General features: G+C 49.5%; 1 protein-coding gene across 3 annotated transcripts in view; it reads left to right on the top strand.

Annotated features, from left to right (window-relative positions):
- Positions 1 to 679: 679 nt before the first annotated feature.
- Positions 680 to 15383, top strand: part of KLHL29 (kelch like family member 29) — a 297212-nt gene continuing 282508 nt past the window's right edge. For 2 of the 3 annotated variants that reach the window (XM_059132525.1, XM_059132523.1), the window contains exon 1: positions 680 to 916. The gene's annotated coding sequence lies outside the window, so the exon portion shown is untranslated. The remainder of the gene's footprint in view (positions 917 to 15383) is intronic. The other variant, XM_059132522.1, reaches the window with a different exon arrangement.

Raw genomic sequence — 15383 nt, 5'->3', positions numbered from 1 at the left:
GGCCAGGAGGCCGGGGCCCAGCAGCCGGGGCCACGCGCCGCGCATCTGCCGGGCGCGGCCGCCGAGCCGGGCGAGCCGGGAGCCGCCGCAGGGGGTGGGGGGCGCGGGGGCGGCGGACGGACAGACGCACCGACACACCCGCCGGCACTCCGGCCCGGGCCGAGCGCGCCGCTGCCCGGGATCCCTCGGGCCCGGGGAGCAGCGCCGGGTGCCCTGCCGGGGGCGCCCCGCCTCCCCCACCCTCCACCCCCGCCCACTCGGGCGCCCGTGATTGGCTCCGCCCGCCCCTGGCTGCGCGCCGAAGCCCGCCTCCCTCGCAGCTAAAGAAGACGGTACCCGGAGCGGAGCGAGCCAGAAGGGAGCATGGTCCCCGCGCCGCGGCCGCGCCAGCCCCCGCGCCGCCGCCGCCGTCCCCGCCGCCGCGGATCCAGCTGCAGCTCCAGCCCCGGCTCCGCAGCGCCCGCCCGCAGCCCCGGCGGCCGCCGCGCCTGAGCGCAGCCCCCGCCCGGAGCCCGAGCCCGGAGCAGCCCCAGCCCCGCGGCCGCCGCGGCTGCGGGGAGAGGGCGGGGGCGATGCTGCCGGAGCCGCCGCCGCCGCCGCCGCCTCGGTGAGAGCCGCGCCGCGCCGCGCGTAGCCGCACAGGCTGACAGGCAGAAGGACTGACTTCCCTCTCCCGGGCATCCTCCCTGGGCTGCCGGGAGGCGGCGGCGGAGGAGGAGGAGAAGGGAAAGGGGGAGAAGGCGGAGAGCAGGAACGCGAGGAGGTGGACCTGGATCCATTTCTCCGGGCCAGGACCCGAGCGGCCCCAGCTACCGCTACCCGCCGGCGACGTCCCCTGTCCATCAGCCCTCCTGCGCCCACCCGCGACCCCCGGCTCCCCGGGCGTCGGGCCGGGGCGGGAGCGGCGCGGCCAGAGGTAAGAGCCAGGCTTGGGCGCCAAGGATGGGGGGCCGGGGACCCCGGGTCCTGGCGGCTGCGCGGGGCCGGGCCGGGCTTGGGAGCGGGGCCCGAGAACCCGGAACGCTGGGCTCCGCTCCCGCGGCGGCGGCGGCGGCGGCGGCAGGAGCCTCCCGCGTCTGGACTCGCTAGGCTGCAGGAGCCCTTGCGCCTGCGCTGCTCCATGGGGGGAAGAAGGGGGAAAAAAAACTTCCTGCCCCCGGGTGTGTATGCGCGGGGGCTGCCCCGAGCCAATGTCGCGATGGTGGTGGGGGGCTGCTGGAGGCGAGTGTGACCCCGGCCCCGGCACCCTCTGGCTGGGCCCGGCAGTGCGCGTTCCTCTCCAGGCCACCTCCCCGGAGCGGCCCAGGGCCCGCGCCGGGCTGGGGGCCAGGAAGAGGCACCGAAAGGCTGGACCCCGGGGGCGGCCGCGCGCCCTGCCCTTTGGGAAGGCGCGCGCCTCTGTGCAGCGGGAAGCCGGGTTGGGGTTTTGCCCCTTCCAGTCCTCAGACCCCCCATTTGGGGACTGGGTCTCTTCACTCAATCCCAAGTAACTTTCGAGGTAGAGGAGCTTGTAAGCTATGAGGAGGGAGCCCGCACAGACCTGGTTGTGACCCCCCTTCCCTTAACACCTTTTGGGTGCCACCGTGTTTGGGGGCGCGGAAAGGAGAGAGCCCATGGGGATGGTGAAGGGACGAGGATGTGCAGTTGGGTGAGGAGGGGTTGTTTATGTGTGGGATAGGGTGGACCCCGAGCTGTGCAGTGTGGGAGTGTGGACGCGCGCCCCGACCCCGGCGGGGGTGCAGGGTGGCGGAGGGCTCACGTCCCGGTCTCAGAAAGTGGCCTGGAGCGGGCCGAGAGCGCGAGGTTTCTCTGCGGTCGCGGCCCGGGTGCGGGAGCTGGGCACACCGGCCCCGGGCCCCGAGGGAGGGGCGCGCTCGCCGGGAGTCGGGAGAGCGGAGCCTAGAGCAGGGGCAGGTCCGAGGCAGCTCCCGGGGCAGGTGGGGTCTGCGTTAGCCGGGGAAGGCGGGGATGCGCTGCCTGCCCGCGGCCAGCCGTCACGGAGGAGGGGTGGGGGCAAAGCGCGAGTCTCGGATGCCTGGGTCCGTCAGTTGAGAAGCCAGTTGTTGTTCTGGGCTCTGGAACCCAGCGGCAGACAGGGTCAGTTGGCGGGTCCTCCCGCGGGTCCCTGTGGATGCTGATGGGTAAGGAGCTGCCGCCTTTGCCATCCCTGTCGCTCTCCAAACGCTCTCCTGCTGCCCTTCGGGGCTTGCGCTGCGCCGCGCCCCGGGCGAATCGTGGACGCAGGTATTTATGTAGTATTAGGCGAGACCTCGGCGCTGGAGGGACCGGACGGTTGAGGACGCAGTGCTGCTGCTGCTCGCGAAACTTCCCACTTCGTCAGCTCGGGGACTGTCAGGCTCCACTGATGCAGGAGCTACGCAGGGCTACGCTGGGATTCAGACTCCTCTTGCAGCGACAGATCTGTCCTGGTTACCGCTGTATTTACCCTAATTTCAGTCTCCTTTAAGTCATCTGTCTGGTCTCTACAGAGTTCCTCCCCTTGCCCTATGGTCTTATGTCCAGCTCAGCTCTGGGAGAGCATATTTAAGGAATTATTTCGGTGTAGGGTGAATGGCAGATTTAATTAGCCCGCTTCATTACTGATGTCTTAAAAAAAAATATATTGGGGAAGTGCAGAGCTAACTTTTTCACTGTTGTGGGGGTGAGGAACAATTTTACAGAGTGTTCATCCTGGCGCTTGGTAAAATCATTGCCCTTTAATGCACAGGTGAATACTTTAAGGGCTGCTTGGTGAGCATGTATTCCAGTAGTCACATCTAGGTGTTTATACAGGTATGGAGCTGTGTGCCACTGATGAATATAGTCTCTGTCCCATGCATTGTTCTGAGTGCTCTTGATTTATCATCCTGCTATGAATCAGGGAATTACTAGCATATGTGTCCTTAAACTCTATATGAATTTAATGACATTTAAATTGGCTTACAGGCTGATGCATTTAACCCATTTTAATAACTTTCCTGTAAAAGCATCTTTTAAACCATATTTGTCCATGATTAAGAAAAACATTTTCTTCTGCTCAGTCTCCCCATTTCTATACAGTTAATGGGAATTTATAGGTCTCCAACTTTCATTTGCAAGCAACAATCCAAACGAAATACCCAGAGTTGGACTGAAATAATAATAATTTTTTTAAAAAAATCCTATGGTAGCTATGGTAACAAATAAATTAAGGGGTATTGGTTTTCATCTGTATGTGCTTGGGGGGGGGGTCTAGTGTTGTGTCTTTTTAATTATGTTTCTAATGAGTGGTGGTCATACTTCAAGTGTGGGAGATAAGCCAGACTGAAAATTCGGTTTTGTGAGATGTTTATTGGAACAAAGACTAGTAGAGCCCAAGAGAATGACTTCTGCTAACTGCGGCTCCTCATATCCAGAAAGCAAATAGATAAAACCTTTTTTGTTTTTCAAGTAGATGAGAATTGAGTTAGTCCCTTTAAAATGAGAAAATGTATTTTTCTTATAAGCTCTTACCAAAGGAACCTTTAAATCAGCTCCTGTTTTCTAGGAATAAACATGTTAGAAGTGTGGATGTTGGTGTGGTTTGAGTGTCAGAGTTGTTATCAACACCTGTCAGTCTAAGTGAGGCATATCATTAGTCTATTCAAATCTTGCCTATTTCAATATTCATGCATTTCCATGGTGATCCATTCCATTTTTGTTTACTTAGTCAACCTTATAAATCTTTGGCATCAATTTCAGTTGTGCCATCTTTTTTTTCTTTTACTTATCAATTGATTTGGCTGCAAAACATTCCCAGTTTAAAGCGTTTCCTTTTTTTTTTTTTTTTTTCCTGCTAGTTTCCAAAAGTTTACACTATTCCTGGTAACACACAGATATAAAGGGGTTAAATTTTTTAATAGATTCAAATAACACCATTGATGTTAATGTAGTTTTTTAGCATCTCATTTGATAACGTGTGTGTGCATGGGTATTTTTTTTTCTTCCAGCAGGCTTACCGTAAAGCTTTCTTGCTTTATGGCCCAGGGACGTCAGTGCAATCCAGCAGAATTAACTAAAGATTTCCCCTTCCTCCTTTCTTTTCTTCTTTCCTCCCTCCTTTCTTTCCTTTTTTCCTTCCTTCTTTCCTCCCTCCTTTCCTTTTCTCCTTCCTTAGTTTTTTTTTTTTTTTTTTTTTTTTTTTTTCCTACCTGTGTGGTTCAAGGATTCTTTATGTCTTCGGCTGTATCTGCTTAAACAGACTTTGGAACTTTGTGTTTTGGAACAGGCCTATCCTTCTAGGATCTTTTCTAGTAGTAGCAAAAGACAGAATGTTCTGGAGTGTCAGAGGATTTTCTAAATACAATATATGTTTGGTCACAGCATATAGTATCCCTAGGATCATTGAAACATTGTAAGTTCACTGATCAGGCAGCTTTGCTTAAATGCGAGCCATGATGTTGCTCACCCGCTTTCATTTTGCTTTCTAATGATGCAGTCCCATGCTAATCACACCCTGTATATTTCAGAAATATCAAGGCAAGCATTAGCACGCTACTGACTTATTAGGATCAAGCAAAGTAATTGGAACACTTAAGTTCAAAGTCAGATGGAGAAACGGAATTATAACCAACCTTGTGATTCTGTAATTGGTCAACTAAATGCCTACATGAGGGTAGAGGGAGGAAGAAGCACCATAACTAAGAAATCCAGCCATGAGTTGCAGGAGGTGAAGATAAACCAAGGCAGGAACCATGTAGCGTGATTGGAGGACAAGAAATCTCCTTGTGAGCACATAAATTATAAGGAGACTCAAATGTTTAGAAAATGGAAGAATATTTGTCATTTGTGCAGAAGAGGCTCATTTGCTATTACTCAGGAAATTGAGGGTCATTTCCCAATATGCTAGAAAAATTGGGTAACAGAGTCACTGGAGAGTACTTTCATCTGAAGTAAATTTTACCATAGAAATGGTCTTAATAATTTTGGCTAAGAAGGAAAAGTGAGTCAGAATTCTTGACCTGCCAGTTGTATCATAAGTAAGCAGACATCAGGACCACTTTTGAAAGCCGATTCTGTGGTTCTTCCTGCAACAGCTAAACGCTTACTTGCCCAGCACCCTAGGCCAGGAAGGTAGCCTATACTTTCTTTAAAGAAATCACTTGAAAACAGGGAGATTGGAGCTGCAAATTAAGGTGAGGCAGGTTGATCATTAGCAACACAGCTATTTGTGAAATGAACTTAATTGTCTTGGGGCATTTCCACCTTAAGGGTGGGAAGGGGAAGATTTCTCATTTCCCTTGAGAGAGGATATCTGCGTGAAATTCAGATGGTTTGTAGATGCTTAACAGTGGCAGCAGGTGATGACTCAGAAGCTAGAACAGAACAATTGAACACTGTTAAGGCAAGGGATCGGGTTTGGGCCAAGAGGTCAGTTCCCCAAACATTCAGAAGCTGCTACTGACCTCACAGGTATCAATCTTTATAGGTTTTTTTTAAAATATAGAGTTTTTTATAGAGAATTTTTTTTATAGAGTTTTGAGTTTTTAAAAAATATTTTTTTATTTTAGAGACCATGCACACAAGTTGGGGGGGGGGCAGGGGCAGAGGGAGAGAATCTTAAGCAAACTCCCCACTGAGCACCGAGCCCCACATGGGGCTTGGTCTCAAGACCCTGAGATTATGACCTGAGCCAAAATCAAGAGGCAGATGCTTTTAAAAAAAAAAAAAAAAAAAAAAAAGAGGCAAGTGCTTAACAGACTGAGCCACCCAGGTGCCCCTAGAGTTTTGAAATTTTTAAACCATTAACTCTTTTAAGAACATGCACACACACATATAGATTTATATAAAACATACACACACATACACATATACAAACATATAATATGCCGCTTTCTTTATTTTAAAGTTGTGGTGGAAAAACATAAAATTTACCATCTTTACCATTTTAAGTGTCTAGTTTTGTAGTATTTATAGTCACATCGTTGTCCGTGGATATCCCAAACTTTTTTATCCTGTGAAACTAAAATCTTTTTCCCATAAAGCATCATCTGCCCATTTCCTCATTCCCCAGCCCCTGGCAGCTACCATTCTGCTTTGTTTCTGTGAATGCGACTACTTTAGATCCCTCCCATAGGTACAATCTCCAGTTCATGTCTGTGAACATGGGAGTACAAATATTTCTGAGATCCTGCTTTCAGTTCTTTTCGATACGTACCCAGGAGAGGGATTGCTGTGTTCTACCACTTTTTACACTAATAGATTACACTGATCTTCTGTTTAGGAGACTTGGTGAAAATGCAGTCAACAGAACACAGTCAAACAAAGAATATTGTAAATGTGACTGACATTTGTTCTTCCTTGCCTGTGTGTACATTTCCCGGCAAGTCCCTCGAATCTCTTACGTTTTGCTTTTAGGGCTTGTCTGAGTTGCGTCAAGTTGCAGAGTCGGTAAAGATGAAGGCTTAGTGTCAGAGTTGAAGTCCAGTCCCTGGTGCCCACGAGCTATGTGACCTTGGAAAGATCCTTAATCCCAGGAAGCTTCAGTTCTCTTTTCTGAAGATGGAGGGAATCATCATGGCCAATATTACCCCATCGAAACATGCATCCCAGTGTCTGGCCTAGAGAAATGTTCTAGAAGGGAGAGGTTAGATGAAGGAGTCATGACAGCCTGGAGAGCTCCGAAACTGTCGTCACCTATCCTGCTAAATTTGGTCATCAACATTTCTGTGGTACACCACAGTGTGTGTATATATATATATATATTCTCTGAGTCTCATTATCCGTTCTTACTCTGAAAAGCATAAGAGATTTGCATCACAATTATAATAGTTAAAAATATCTTTAAGTGGATTTCATCTATGAACTTTTAATTCCATTTTTTAGTATCATAATTTTAGAGTTGATAGGGATTTTAGAGGTCCGTTAATTTACCCATTATTCAATCATCAAACCTGTAACAAATGCCAATAATATGATAATAACAGCTTCCAGTTTTGATTGCCCACTATATTTTAGTACTTTACATATATTATTTCTAATCCCCATATCAGCACTGCAAGGTAGGGATTATCCACATTTTACAAATGAAGAAGAGGCTCAGAGAGGTAATCAGCTGGCCCAAGACCACAAATCTAGCCACACTGTACAGCTGTTCGAATCCAGATCCATCAGCGACCAGTGGGTCTATCTGGTCTTCTCCGTATGTGGGGATGTGATTCTGATACTCTAGACTGGGTCTTCCTGCATTGCACTCTTCACAATGCCTTTTATTTGCCAGGGACTGCATTGTCTGTGCTAATTAACATTTTAAATAAAATAATTCTATTAGAGGGAATATGAGTTAAATAAGAATTATTAACCAGGGCTGACCAGCATTCGCTATACTTTAAGATTTGCCCACCTGCTTCCCTTTCCTCTGGCCCTCGAAGGCTAATGAGAAGAACTTTTAGATGCTTTGATGGCTTGTGTTCCTGTGTTAGACAGTGTAATAAATAAAGAGCAAATTGAAGAGTAAAAATGTTGTAAGAAGAATCAAGGATCTGCCCAGAAGCACTGCGGACTGATCCAGGTTCATTCACTTTTGAATCCCAGCGCCTAGCACGGTGCTGGGCACAGCACTCCAGAGTGAAAACATTTGCCTGCATCAATTTATGCCCAGAGAAGGTGTCTGGTAATAGACATCAAAGACTGCTTTTGGGATTTTCTTTTTGTTCTGTGGCTATGTCGTTATATCTTCATGGTTTTTCATTGTGTGGAATTTTAGATGCTATATTTGGGCACATATCTATAAAATATGCTTGTTGATGAATTCTAACTAATCTAAATGGAATCTTCTAGGATTTATGACTTGAGACTTTGAAGACTAATTTTCTTGGAGCTTCTTCATTCCCGTGATAACTTGAATCTATTTGGCACTTTTGCAAGTCGACACCAAGTCCATCTTTCGTATCACACTTACTTGCAAGGTGTTGTCCCCTCCAGATTTTTTAATTTATGGCATTTCACGAAAGCACTTTTTAAAAAGGAAAATACAACACCTAGGAATTCCTATTTTTATTCTTTAGATGAGGGGTTTTTTTTTTGTTTTTTTTTTATGGGGGAGATGGGCAGAGAGGTGAGTAGAGCTTGCGGCAGACACTGCAAAGAGATGTTTGCTCCCTGTTTGAACTCTTCCATCCCTCCTTTAGCAAAAGAGGACTTCTCCAGTTTGAGCTTCACCATGAGAAAAGCATGGTCACCAGGGCCTGTATCACACCTGTAACTAAGTGACCACACAGGAAGTGCCAGGCAAGGGCTGGACTGCAGAGGATGTGGGGTTGGCACAGGCCCCGCCTGCGTGCCTGCCGGTCCGGCCCCGCCACCTCCCCCTTCCTTACTGCTGGGCTGGTTTTGACCCTAAAGGTAAAATCAAGCATGAGGCTTTCTTTTTCTTCAAGGATGTCCACAAAGCTCTCAGAAGCAGGGTCAGGGGTGAGGCAGAGAGGCAAGAACAGACAAGAGGACTCTCTCTGTCTTGTAAAAAACAAAAACTAGTCAAAAGCGGAGGCCAAATGTGAGACCTAGCGGTTTTTCACATCGTCCCTGTTTTCCTCTTGGACATTTCACGACGCCGAGGGGTGGTGGGAAATGATGAAACCGGGATTTCAATAAACTTCCCTTTCTCTTTTACCTTCTCTTTTCACATTGTCAGCTTTGAGCATTTGGTTTTGGATCAAGACTGCAAGTGAACTTAGCCTCTCAAGGAACTTTAATGATCACTGTTCAGCTCCTGGAGTGTCTACAGGAGTGTAGACTCAGTGAGCAGGCACAGCTCTGACCATCTGGCGTCTCATTTGCTGCTTACCCAGTGGCAGGGGTCACATTGTTCCCATTTCACAGATGAGTTGTAGAGAGATCAAGCATTTGCCAGAGGTCCGATCGGCAAACGGGATGCTGGATGGGTTCAAGGGACCAAGAGGCCTAGCCCCCAGGCAACTGCCAACCTACAAAAAGGAGAGAGAGGGGCGCCTGGGTGGCTCAGGTCATGATCTCAGGGTCTGGGATCGAATCCCGCATAGGGCTCTCTGCTCAGTGGGGAGCCTGCTTCCCCCCACCCCCCTACCTGTTTCTCTGCCTACTTGTGATATCTGTCTGTCAAATAAATAAATAAAATCTTTAAAAAAAATAAAATAACACAATAATTACGCATGGAGCCACGTTGCTCACTGATCACCACTGTTGCTATATAATAAGTTGAGGGTCCTGCTAATTACCTTGTAAGGCCTGAAACAAACTCCAGGAAACAGAGTACTATCCATATGCTTTCAGATACCTTCACACTTCAACGTGCTGTCATCACCATCTGTAAACTGAGCAGAAGCTTGATTCTAACTTCTCTTGAAGGCTTAGGTCTAATTGACCACTTTTCTTCATGGTCAGAGGCTCCTTACGGGGCACTGACTTAAATGTGTGAGGAGTGAATGAATATGTGGGCATGACATGATTTCCTGTTTACAAAGTGCCAAGAACAGGGTCAGGCATGTCACAAGCACCGTCTGTATATGTGGGTGGGTTGGGTTCTGCTCCAAATCACGTGAACAAGTGGTTATTTCTGGCTCCATCTTGAGAATCATGGTCTCCCTGAGGACAAGGACCATCTTTGTCTTTTAGCCTTGGACCTGTCCCATGTTGGAGTCTCACTATTGGACACCCCGAGACAAGGTCCCAACCAGGAGAGCTCCCAGTCTAACTCAGAAGCCATGCCTCCTCACAAAGCATATGGAAAGCAGGTGGAGTGAGATCAACGAGTGATCTGGTCCAGGGACTTCCTGGGACGTTCTGAGACCAAAGGGGGAGTAACTGATAATGAATGCTGCTGTAGATGTCCATTCAATTCTGCCTAACCACATGAGTTGGGTTCTGCCACCATTGGCCAGACTCTCCAAGCCAGTAGAGAGGAGTTAAAAACAGTGCTACCCCAGGCCTTGTCCTCAAGCTGGTACCAGGCCATGAGCTGTTATTAGTCTGTGACAAGAGAAATTGGAAGTTAGCATTTCGAAAGTTCTGTTGCATTTGACATTGCCTTGACAGCCAAGATCCTGATCCTTAGGCTTATCCAACAAGGTATAGACCAGTTTGGGCCCTGTTAAACTCTCACATGGGTTGCCTAGAGAGTGCCATACAGTGTGAGCTGTGGTCTAGCCATGCATGGTAGGACCACAGCTTGGTTTAAATGGATTGAAGGTACCAACAAAACCTCAAAACCTGGTCCTTCACCATAGATGGGTATGAAGCGTGGGCAGGGATTTTCTAAAGCTCCCATCCAGAATCTCTCATCAGTGAGGCCAACTTTGCCACCTTTAGGATAGCAAGCAGACTGAATTCTGGCCAGTCCAGCAGTGCTCATGTTAGTGGGGACAGCTGCCGGGTCTGTCCTGTCCAGAACACGACAGCCATTTCAGGTGGGCTGTGATGCGGAGCACCTGCTCCGTGTTCGTGTTCCTCCCCAGTCCATCTCCTGGATGCCAAGTGAGAGCTTGTACCCACACTTCTCTTGAGACCCTTTTGCTGCATTTCTGCACGGTTTTGATCTCTTGAGATACGGGCGGGTTCTTTTGGCATTGAACTAGCTTATCTGCTGGATGTGAAGAAGTGTAAGACGACCGTGCTCTGATTCTGGCTTTCTGAACCCAAAGCAAAGGGCACAGAATTGGGGAAGTGTAAGTACCGCATTTGGAAGCTGGGCTGCTGAGACCTGGAGGCTGCGTGCCGTGCGCGTGTCTGGCTGGCCTTGCTCGCGAAGAGCCTGCCGTAAATAGAGTGCTATAATCTATTCGGTTCATGCTGTTCCAACTAGCTTTCATCGTCAGAACCTGAATAATATTCAGACTGTGAAAGGAACACACTTCTTGCTGAAGCCTAGGTGTGCCAAGCGGACGAGCCAAAGCATCTCAATGTCCAATCTACTCAACACGTTGCAAAAAAAGGAACACCTGGATTCCTTCAAGAGACATGGGGAAACGGCCTTCCTCCCCAATCAAATGGCATTAAGATTTGAAATTTCCTCCTTTCCTCCGGGAGGTGAAAAATGATTTTCATGGGAACCATGCTTCTTGGAAGTCACTTTTTTTCCCCCGTCTGTGAAGTCACTACCTCCCTCCTGGTCCGAAGGGATGTTTCCTCCCTGGCCCCAGCTCTCTGACAGGGGGTGCTCTGAGACCCCTGGGGGAGAAAGCTGGCAGTGCAGAGATCCATGCGGTTCTCTGGATGGAGGGGATGTGTCTTGTACAACCTGGAAGGCTCTGGTGACTGGACCCGAAGGGAGGGTTGCAGGCAGAATACTGCCTTGCTGGGATACACAACATAAGCCCATCATCCTGTGGCAAGGGCTCCAGGCCTGCGTTTCTAGAGGACAGCCCTGCCTCTCCCTATGCTGTCTACCTCACATCCCGAGTGAGAAGGACATTCCCACCCTCCTCAAGTTCTCACCTACAAATTTAAACCTTCTCTCCTAGATTCTGCAGAAACCACAAAAAGCTATATTTGTGGGTGCAGACTCCTAGGGGAGGCTTCAGGGCCACCCGGGGTGGCGGGGAGGGAGCAAGAGGAGGAGAACTCACTGAACTCTCACATGACAATTTGAGAGCTGGCTGTACCTGTCGGCTTTTTTATTCCAGGTATGCCCCCCAGGATGTCTGGTCTTCAGAAACATGTTTTGATATCTGGAATAGACACTGGGCCAGTGATGGTCTCCTCAGTCCCAGCAAAAGAGGAGGCAAGTTGCCTGTCCTAACTCTTTGCTCCTGTGCACCCCTTGACCACACTGGGGGTGGGACAGGGTCAGGGGATGGGAGATTGACACCTAGGGCCTGAGCTTGTGACAGTGAGGATGGCAAGACTGTGTTCTCAGAGTTACAATGAAATCTTACTTTCAGCTCAACAATATACAGCCTGATTAAAAAATAGGCAAAGGGCAGGGCGCCTCGGTGGCTCAGTTGGCTAAGCATCTGACTCATGATTTCAGCTCACATCATGACCTCAGGACCTTGAGATCAAGCCCCACATCAGGCTCCATGCTGAGCATTGATCCTGCTTAAGAATCTCCCTCTCCCCACCTCTCTCTCTCTCTCTCTCTCAGAAAAAAAAAAAAAGAAAAAAAGAATAAAGGGCTTTAATAGACATTTCTCCAAAGAAGACACACCAGTAGCCAAATAAGCACATGAAAAAGATGGTGAACATTACTGATAATTAGGAAAATGCAAATCACAATCATGATGAGATACCACTTCATACCCATTAGGACGGCTATTATAACAAATTTTCTTAAAGCAGAAACTAGCAGTTGCCGGTGGGTGAGGTTGCAGAGGAATTCGAAACCTTAGGCACTGCTGGTGGGAACACAAAAGGGTAAAACTACTCTGGAAACCACATGGCAGTGCCTCAAAAAATTAAACATTCAATTACCATATGATCCAGCAATTTTTATGGGTATGTACCTAAAAGAAATGAAAACAAGGACCCAGATCTTTACCCCTGCATTATCCGTGGCAGCCTTGTCCACAGTAGCCAGAAGATGGAAGCAACCCAGGTGCTCATCCACAGGTGAACGGTCACAGAAAATGTGGTTTATATGTACATCAGAATAGTATGCAGCCTTAAAAAGCACGGAAAGCCCGACACATGCTACACCATGCATGAGTTTGAAGACATGATGTTAAGCGAAATAAGCCAGTCACAGAAAGACCAATATTGTATGAGTCCACATGTACGAGGTACCTAAAGCAGTCAGAAAGGAAGATGGCGGCCGCCAGGGGCTGGGAGGGGAGGGAAATGGGGGATTCCTGTCTAATGGATACAGACTTTCCGTTTGGAAAGATGGAAATGTTCTCTGGACGAATGGTGGTTGATGGTTGCACAGCAACGTGAATATACTTAATGATGATGGACCGTACACTTAAAATGGTAAATTGTATGCATTTTTAACCACAGTTTAAAAAAAAAAAAAAAGGCTTCTAAAAAAAAAAAAAAAACATACTGCAAACTGGTTCTCCTGCTGGGGGCCGTCAGGGGAACCATTTCCTTTAACAGTTCCACAGCCTTTTTGGAGCACTCACTGTGTCCCCAGCCCTGTGGTGGGCATCGTATTTATTTTATTTGAGGTATAATAGTTGAGGCAATGAAATAAAGTCCACAGATCTTAAAGGTTCATTTCTGTGAGTTTCGATAAATTGTCTATTCCTGCGCAGCTACCATTCAAAACAAGGTATAGAACATTTCCTTCATGCAGAAAGTTCCCTGCGCCCCTCTCCAGGCCATCATCCTTCTGCTCTGCAAATGCCTTCTGATGTCAGTCGCCATAGATTAGCTTTGCCTGCTGTTGACTTTCGTAGAAACAGAAATACACAGCGTGTACCCCTTTTTGTGCCCAGCTGGCTTCACTCAGCATACTCTGTGTGCCATTTATCCATGTTGCCATGTGTCCCTGTGGTCATTCTTTATTGGTAAGTGGTAGTTCATGGCGGTACCATAGTTTGTATGTCCCTTCTCCTGTGGATGGACATGGGGTGGCACTGTGTGTGGAGATACCCACCCGCAGGTGAAGATGTTAGTTGGCCAGTTGGGGGTGTCCGCCCATGTTGGGGTCCCCATACAACTTCTCCCTGCTTGGGGTCTTCCCCTTTGGCCGGCAGTGCCCCCAGAGTTGAACGGTCTCCAGGTGATGGCCTTTTGGCTGTTTACACTAGAGAGAGGATATCTAGTGGGCCAGGCCCATGTGTTGCCACTGAACAGATTTTTTTCCCAGAAGGCACATCACAGTAGAAGCCAAATCCCAAGAGACTGCTTGGTGACTGCAGTAGGGACAGGAGGTTGGTGGATGGTCTTAAAGGTCCGTGTCCCTGAGCTATGCTGCACCATTCCCAGCTCAGGGGCCCATGTGCAGAAGTGTCCAGATGCCTGTGGGGCAGAGCGTGGGGGCAGGAGGGGGCAGAGCACTCTCCTCGGGCAGGACTGGGGTGACCAGTTCCCAGCTTGGCCCCTTCCTCCCTGGTTTGGAGCGTCCGGCATGGTTAACATGTTCTTCCGGTGGCTATGTTAACACTTCTGTCTGACACCGATGCGTGAGGTAGTCTCTCCTTCCGGTAATTTTGCCCTCTCTGTTGTGCCCCATTCTCCAGTGAATCTGTAGGCTGACTCTGGGGTCAGTGTCCCCTTTTTACAGACTTCTGGGCAGTGTCTGTTGTCATGAAGTAGTGAGGTCTCCTGCCGAAGAGCCTTGGCCTTCGCTGCCAGGTCCATCTGGGCTCAGCAGCCTCGCAGGGCCTCCTGCAAATGGTGGGCTCTTGCTTCAGCTCTTGGAACCTAGCTACTTTCTCTAATGTCACTAATAATAGCTTTGCTGCCCTCTGTTCTGCCTGTCACAGGCTTCTAGGAAATTCGGGGTGGAAGGGAATTTCCTGCCTCCCCAGAACTCAGACAAAATTCATCTGTGTGAGAACTCAGTTTCGTTGTTCCGTGGTTTCCCTCATTCCCACATTCCTGGGCAGTGTCTCATCACAGGACGCAGACGATGCACCCGTGGGAGGTGTGGGGGTACAATCTGACCCGTTGCTCTTTGGTGGAGAGCTGTGGAGATGCAGGGGGAAGAGACAGTCACTGGGAAGCCCCACAGAGCAAGGAGAGTTTGGAAGACCTACGAGGGCAAGTGTATGTTCTGTGGTCTTCCTCCCTCCATTCCGGAGCCTCAGTCCGTGTATTCTCAGCCTCCAGCCCAAGTCCAAAAGCTCACAAGCCCCATTCAGCTAACAGATCTGCTGCCCCTGTGAGAGGTAAGCTTAGAACACCCGGCTTGGCATTGCACAGGATATAGAGGACACGTGCCTGGAGTTCACCTCTGAGACCTGTTGGTGGCAGAGCTGGGTGTGGGTGAGCCCCATGATGCTCACGGGGATGATGGGGGTGGAGTGCGGAGCCCATCCCAGCTAGTCCTGGCGTAGCGAGTCCTGCCTGCCCATGGGTTGGCACAGGGAACCTGGGCCGGAAGGAAGGATCCGATCTTGGAGAGAGCGGAGCCCCGGACGTGGCTGCAGGAGTAGCAAGTATGAAGTGTCGACAGAGGGACGATCAGCTGGTTCCAAGGACCCACTCTCTGGCCCCGCTGACCCACCCTCCGTTCCCTCCCCCACTTCCTGATCTAGAAGTCTTGCCTGTCTCTGCCCAGTTCAGAGCCTGCCCGTCCTCTATGGCTTCCTTGGGGGAAGGCGCCTGCCTGTGGGGATGACCTGACCCAGGTCCCCCGTGTGACTGCTTCATGGGAGCCCTCGCTGACCATGTGCCCCTGGGAGGATCGATGGCTTCACCGTCATTGATTTTCCCCCAAGGGCCTGGACCAGGGCTGGGCACGTTGCACAGTTTGAACAAGCAAAGTGCAGAGAAGGGAAATGCCA

This window comes from Mustela lutreola, chromosome 9, assembly GCF_030435805.1.
Source record: "Mustela lutreola isolate mMusLut2 chromosome 9, mMusLut2.pri, whole genome shotgun sequence".
NCBI lineage: Eukaryota > Metazoa > Chordata > Mammalia > Carnivora > Mustelidae > Mustela > Mustela lutreola.
This window is presented reverse-complemented; position numbering and strand designations above follow the sequence as displayed.